This window comes from Lagopus muta, chromosome 1 (genome assembly GCF_023343835.1).
Source record: "Lagopus muta isolate bLagMut1 chromosome 1, bLagMut1 primary, whole genome shotgun sequence".
NCBI lineage: Eukaryota > Metazoa > Chordata > Aves > Galliformes > Phasianidae > Lagopus > Lagopus muta.
This window is the reverse complement of record NC_064433.1, coordinates 176,832,679-176,840,266: the sequence shown is the minus strand read 5'-3', so window position 1 is coordinate 176,840,266 and position 7,588 is coordinate 176,832,679. Positions and strand designations below refer to the sequence as shown.

Sequence of the window (7,588 nt, the reverse complement as noted above, 5' to 3'; positions counted from 1 at the left end):
GTTTATAGATGCTCTGAAAGTTTTTATTTGATTTGATTTCAAAACCAAATTGATACACTATTAACAATTTGCCATAGGGAAAATATTCCGAGTGGGATTTTAATTTAAGAAAACAAGAATGTCAGATTACTCATCTTCACCAGCAGAAATTCATATGCAAATCACCTGACTGCTTCGTGTTATTCTTAGCTGCAGCATCTGCCAGCACATTTTTCAGTAATTCTACATGAAATGCCCTTTGAAAGTGAGCATCAGAGTAAACAGTGGAACAGAGTAAGCAGACTGGAGCTGCTGAGGTAGTTGTGTTAGCCTCGGTGATGGTGCTGCTGGTGTTCTCAGAGGATGGTCGTCCTGAGGCACTAATTGCTAAGGAGGCCACAGTGCGGGAGGTTCCAGGGCAGCAGAGGAGCTGGATGTCTCTGATGCTTGGAAGTGCATGAAATGTTGACTAAAACTTGTCCTACAGCTTGAGTTAGAACGAGAATATGCTATCATCCAGGCATGCCTTTGAGAAGTCCTAAAACATGGTATAGATAAAGGAGGGAGAAATGCCACGTGTAAACAAGGAGATGTTGTGATGAGTTGGATTTGGTTTGTTTCTGCTGAGCATTTGAGAGATTTACATGCCAAGGCAAAATGGTGAAAGAGGTTTCCTACTGGAATGTTTGAACATCTGTTATAAGAATCATACTATGACCATGCATGGTTTGCTCTGTTGCTGTTCTTTCGACAATCTCCATTCTTGAAAAACTTCAGTACAGAAGTGCTTTTAGCTCTACATAGATAGAACCTACTGTCAGCAGCTTGGGTTAGAAATAGCTCATCCAGAGTGGCCTAAGTAAAACGTGCCTCATTGCTAGGATGTGGAAAAAAAAAAAGGGGAAGAAATACATCACAGCAGGCAACAGCATTTCTGCTATCCGGAGACCCAGTGGTACAACGTACCCCTCCCATTCCCCTGACACGAGGATGTGTCTACACAACAAAAATGCAATATCGCCGTTTGGGGCTGGATGATCTCTGATGCAGAAGGCCGAGGTGATTAGGGCAAATAGACTCGAGGCTGTGTTCATTAGCCAGGAAGTGGTAATTACCAAATTGGCAGGAAATGTGCTGGAGGCCAACGTACCAACACTGACACAGACAGACATATTGGTTAGTTCACTCAGTGTCACCAAAATACTGAAACTGCAATGCCAACTTTTGTTTGAGAACAGCCAGTTGACTTCATTTTATGTTTAATTTTAGCAAGCTCCGAAACTAAACTCACCTTTATTTAGAGGGAGTGCATCTAATTTCTCTGCTCCAACTACTTTGGTGTAGAAGGTGTTCTTAAATAATTGGAAAACTCTAGAAGACAAAGAGTTTACTGTTGTTTACAGAACTGTACATCTTTTTTTAAGCCCCTGTTGATGTGACAATTGCCTTGGCTCTGGTTCAGAGGAAGGCAAGCTGCAGGTGCTCTCACTCTTTTGCCAAAATGTGCAGCGGTGGAAAATCCCCATCCCAGTTCCAAAGGTCCATCACCTCTGACATCACTATTTTCACTCCCTTGAAAGATGGTACAGCAGTTTGGGGTGTTGTGCTCCAACATGAGGATGGTGACTCTGCCTATGGCAGCCTTCCAGGCTCAGAGAGGCTGGATATCATGCAACATTTCAGTTTTAATTTAGCATTTCTGTGGAGTTGTTTTAAAACTATAAGACAATTAAGTTGGAAATCTGAAATGTTTCTAAAATCTACCTGAAGGGATAAAATGAGTTTTTCTTTTCAATTCCACCAGGCTGCTCCTGGGACCTGACTCACGTGGCAGTGCTGGCAGGCCTTGCCCAGTCTGCACCAGATGTAATCAGGTATTACACAGTCTCCTGCATTTTAAAGTATCTAAAATACTATCAGTAAGTCAAAAGGGTTGAGGGAGGCTCAAGTTGTTCTTTTAAGCCCAACGATATGGACTCACTGCCTGGTTCAGGAGGACAGTTGGAGTCTCACCACAAGATGGCCCCAGCATTAAGCACTGCTTGTCGAGTCCCGTGTGTACTGTCATCAAGTGTTCCTGCGAGAAACACCTCTCCAGTGTTATGGGGCCTCCGTGAAACAAACAACCCTTAGCTCCATGGTGGTTTAATTCTACACACCAAGCACTCTGCCCAGCTCATGAGGCTGTCAGCACCCACAGTTACATGCTCTTCTCTGCCTCATTGGTTGTGGTTAGGTGATATCTGATGTAAACAGATTTAGAATGAAAACTGAGTTACCTCATCCACAGATTTCTGGAAGGAGAAGGCTGGCTATGGAGCTCAGTAAGGAGGCAGTCCAGAAGCACACAGCTCAGTACAGGGAATCATAGAATCATAGAACCATTGAGATTGCAAAAGACCACTAAGATCCTCCAGTCCAACCATTAACACATCCCCACCATGCCCACTGACCACATCCCTCAGTGCCACATCTCCACATTTCTTGAACACCTCCAGGGACAGTGACTCATGTGCAGGACACCAACCCAAGAGATTAAATTATGCTTCCTGAACAATTTTCCACTCCTTGGCTGCTGGACTGCGAACACTTAGGTCAGCAGCTATTAAGGTTAGCACTTAATCTAGTGAGTTCATGGGATGCTCTCAGCTCTCATTAGCAGCTCTGAGGACATTCAGGTCTCAAGCAGAAAGATAGCCACAAACAGATTAATGAAGAGGACTACAGTGCCTGAACTTGTGGTGTCATTTGTATTCTACAGGCTTAAATGACATTGGTAGATTCCATAACAATTCTTAAAGTGAGGTGAGTGTTTGATTAGAATTGTATACCAAAAATATTTTTGCCTATGGAGTCACCTGAAATAGCTAAATTTACCGATGAGAAAGAGAGCAAGAAACACCAATTTGGTTCCTCTGGCCAGAGAGTTGCTTCTGCTCATGGATGGTAACCATCCCAAACCCAGCTTCCTGGCCTGCAAACAAATAGGAAGCTGCTTTGCTTGAGTGCTGTCAGTAGGCTGGTGGCTGGAGGGTCCACTGCTAGGTGGGACAGTGGCTCCTGTTGGACCTCTGCATCCTCTGGAGACAGAAGATTTCTTGTCCCTTTGTGACAGCCTGTCTCATCAGACTGCTGAGGGTCTTGTCATGGAAACTCTTAATTTCACCAAAATTTATTGCTTTGAAGCAGAAACCTCTCCCTACAATTCCAGTCCACTACTCCAAAGAGCACAGTGGTGGCAGTTAGTCACCATTTGCCATATCTAACAAAGTGGGCATTACTAGTCAGCTACACAGTCCGTTATCTAGGTTGGGAATCTCATTTTGTGCCAACCTGGCATCAGCTTGCAGAAAGACCCTCGGCAGCTTGTAAGGAGTAGGGTAAGGTTTGGTGTTCAAGTGTCTATGCCCCATGAAATCAAAGATCTCATGGGATTTTGGCTTGCCAGGGCAACCTGAAGGCTGCCAGAACTGGATATCTTGTGGCAAGAGGTAACTAAGAACTTTGTTACATCCAAGCACCTTCCAGGAACTGGGCTTCTCCTCTGTTCAAAGACCGACACCTGAGACATCCATCCATCAACCCACTGCTCAAGTGCTAGGGAGAGCTGCAGTGGAGAGCAGAAGTAATCCTAGTGGCAAGACCTGGTGTCTCTTCTGTGTAACACTGCAGATAAAAGTGAACGGCAGATTGGAGGAATCGCACAGCAACATGTTTTCTGACCCTGCTTCTCCCCTCATTTCACTTTTTGTCCACTAATACCAGGTGTGAAAGAGGAAGCAAAGCATGCTGTTGGTGACCAGTTTTCCCCAAAATTCCCCGCTGTTCCCATAGTGGCTGCCTCTTCTGCTTACAGGGGCTGATCAGTCACAGGTGCCCCATGCACAGCCCCAAAGGGAAATGCTTCTCTTTAAACCTTTAACTCATATCCCAGGGCTTCACATTAAACTAGAAGATGATTGGCAAAGACACGGTTGTTCTTTCATGTCTTTTCCCTGGGCTTCAAGCATCCTTTCTCTGCCCCTGCATTTCCACTCCTTATCCTGGGACGTTTACCACTGTCTGCTCTGTCAGATTCTGGTGTTGCCCCTGTGAGCACTTACTGCTGTTACTCACTTTAAAAATAAAGCCACACACCGGGGCAGAGAGTCTTAACAGAAGCACCATATGTTCATCTTAACAAAAGCACATATTAACTCTGGGCTTCCCACTGCAGGAGAAAACCATCAGAAAATCAGGCTGGGGAAGCTGCATACACCTTGTGCTATTCTGCCTGGTGTTCTGCAAGCAATTAAAATGCCAACAGATCGCCAACAGTATGGGCTTGTGATCCACAGAGTGCTTCAGTGCCCATGGGAACCGTAGAGGAGTGGAGAGACAGAAAACTGTCAGTGACTGAAGTTCTCCATAGACAAAACGCTGTGAATTGCAAAGAGGGAAGGAAACAACATTTGGGGTTTGGGGTATAATAGCACATAATGCTGTAACACCATCCCATCAGTGAGCTCCCCTGGCTGAGATAACGGGGAAGCTGTTGGCAGAGCAGCAATTATCACGCCCGAAAGAGGGCAGCAGACAAATTCCTATGGCCGATTTCACGGCACAATAAAAAAATGGTTTCTGGCAATGATAACTGCTGTTTCAAGTAGCTCGGTAACTGGGAGCTGTGCCAGAGCCCGACAACAGAATTTTACTGGTGTTTCTCAAAAGGAACTCCAGCCTAATTATATACGTTGACAGCCAGAAAATGCAAAGTAACATTTAAATTCATAATAAAGGGATGAGGATGCCTTGTGCAATAGTGCAAATCTTCTAAATAAGTCAGTCATTTATCTGCAAAAGGAACTTAAACGTGTCAGGCAGGAGGATAAAAAGCCAGGGATGTGCAGCATTCCTCACCGAGGCCCATCCACACCACAGCACCACTCTTCCTTGAGAAGGAACACAGAAGTTACTCCTGAGCCCAACCAGCACCGTTCTCTGCCTCCTGCTGGGCACAGCTCTCCTTCACTTTCCCCACTGGTCAGAGGGGCCCCAGCAGCCTCGGCCCACCCTTGGGCTCAGGGCAGCCTATGTGCTGAACTTAGGTTGGGCAGCTTGGGTCTACCCCAGGTCACCTCAAGGTGTCCTACAGCTGGGGAGGAGAAGGCACCAGGGCAGGAATGTGCTGGCAGCAACTCACTCTGCTTTGGCAGAACCACTTATTAAAATCAGCTGATTACTGAACGAGCTGTTAAAAATCCCTCCAAGCAATCCCCACATGAAACAATTACATTTTTGCAGCTTCCAATCAAGTTTCTCACCTGCACAGGAGATTTTAGACTCAACTTTATGGAACCTGAACACCAGGTGAAAGCCATCGACACAACACAGCTGCTGCACTGTCTCTCAACAAACCCATGCCAGGGCATTGCCTCAGCCCTGCTCCAAGGCTTTCACTGTGACTTTGAGTAATTAGGCTTCAAGGTCATTTGCATTAATTAACAAGGCCAGGAGCAAGACTTGCAAGTGTGGAATTGGCTTTTGATGACCACAACTGTTTCATCTGGGTACACCTGGAGCCCCTCTTTAAACCATAGAATCATATCACAGAATGGCTTGGGTTGGAAGGGGCCTTAAACATCACCCAGTTCCAATGCCCTGCTGTAGGCAGGATTACCAGCCAGCAGGCCAGACTTCCCAGGGCCTCATCCAACCTGGTCTTGAGCACCTGCAGGGATGAGACATCATCATTAGCAGTTTGTGGGAACAGAAAAGACAGAGGAGCCCATTACCCTGAGCAGAACCATCGTAGAGAAATTGCAAAACAGCAAACCACATGCTTTGATTTCTGTAAATTAAAGCAAAGTGTGCATAAAGGGGTGTCAACTCCCCACTATGAGCCTGGGTGATGAGCTCTTGTCTCGCGGGAGCACTTCACAAAGATGCTCATGGCTGGGTTCCTCTGTAGAAGGTCCACCACAGCCACAGGCACTGCCTGCCTTGGAGAATTTCCTAGCACAGGACATCCTCCACCAAGGATGGATTAGACACCCGTGCAGTCACCAACCTCTGCGCGACCTTTTCTGTGAACCATCCCTACGCCTAATGGGACACAGGTCAGGACAGGCTGCCCAGGGAGATGGTGGAGACATCAACCCTGGAGGTGTTCCAGTGTATAATCAAGATGTTATAATCACAATATAATTGTGTATAATCAATAGATATCAAGATGTTATAATCACAATATAATTGTATAATCAACAGATATCAAGATGTTATAATCACAACATAATCAAGAGAATTAGGCAAAGTAGACAACAATCACAAAAGAGAATGAGTGGAAGAGCTTACCCTTTAGCTGAGCTCACCAGAAAACACCAAGAGAGGTGATCTCCAGAAGAGATCCTTCCCCTCTGGTAGCCAGCCCTTAAATAGGTCTAAGAGGATTGGAGACTGGCTCCACCCCTTCTGGCAGCACAGGTGAATTGCCTTCACCTGTGCTCCTCTGGCTGACTCATGGCTCGCCTCAGGTGATCAATCAGAGGTTCAGGCCGTGACTCAGCAGTTCCCATACATCCAGTAATGTGGAGATGTGGCTGTGAGGGACGTGGTTTGGAGTGGTCACGGGTAGGGGTTGATGGTTGGACTGGATGATCTTAGTGGCCACTGCAACCTTCATGATGCCATGATTCTGAAGACAGATGACATCAGCATTGCATGGAAGAAAAGGATGTCAATTAAGCTCATTTTTATCCCAGCTATTATTCAGTTTGACCTCTTCTGTTATTTTTAGAGCTGATTTTAATTGGCAGGTCCTGATATGTGGGAAGCTGAACATTAAAAAAATATATATCCTTTGGTCTTAAATTGGAACATGCGGCTGGAAATTTCCGAGAAATTATATTTCCAAAATCTGCTCTGGAAACATCAAAATGACGTATTCACAGCTTTCATTTTTATTTTCTGGCCTTTTAATACTTTTTTATTGTGATTTTTGGACACACCTTTTTTTATCTTTTTATTTTTTTGAAGTATGATTGTAAATATATGAGTAAGTTTCTCCCTAAACCTTTCCATTTTTGTCAAACCAACATTTGAGATTTTAAAAGCATTTTCATTGAGAAAAAAAACCAATAAAACCCACCAATCACCAATCTCTGGATTTGCATCTTTCTGCCCCCATGACTTCTTCAGCAACACAAGCAGCGTTCCCTGAGGGAAACAGCCCGCCAACACCGGCTCCCTGAGAATGGAAAAATAACTTTCTTCTGGGAGATATTTGCTGTTATTTATAAAATTCCTCTGGAGCTGTAGAATCATTACGGTTGGAAACCATCTCTACGACCCTTCGGTCCAACCATCAACCCTCCCCACCATGCCCACTGACCACGTCCCTCAGTGCCACATCTCCATGTTTCTTGGGCACCACCAGGGACGGTGACTGCAGCGCCTCCCTGGGCAGCCTGTGCCACTGCCTCACCACGCCTCTGGGGAAAACACTTAGCTTAAGAGAATTTTCTTCTACAGTGAAGCACGTGGGGGCAGAGCACAGCTTATGTCATTGTTACGGTCCTGTCCACAGCCAGGATGAAGGATGGGGAAGCTGAACACAGAAAAGCATTGCTCC

At 45.5% G+C, this 7,588-nt stretch overlaps 1 long non-coding RNA gene across 2 annotated transcripts; it reads right to left on the bottom strand.

Moving 5' to 3' along the window:
• Positions 1 to 6,352, bottom strand: LOC125698479 (uncharacterized). Of its 2 annotated transcripts, XR_007379200.1 has the most exons (4): positions 6,313 to 6,352; positions 5,283 to 5,689; positions 1,271 to 1,350; positions 1 to 517 (listed from the first exon to the last, which is right to left on the bottom strand). It is a non-coding gene; the product is annotated as an uncharacterized LOC125698479 (long non-coding RNA). The 2 variants fall into 2 exon arrangements; XR_007379199.1 differs by lacking the exon at positions 5,283 to 5,689 and having other exon boundaries at positions 6,313 to 6,350.
• Positions 6,353 to 7,588: the final 1,236 nt, after the last annotated feature.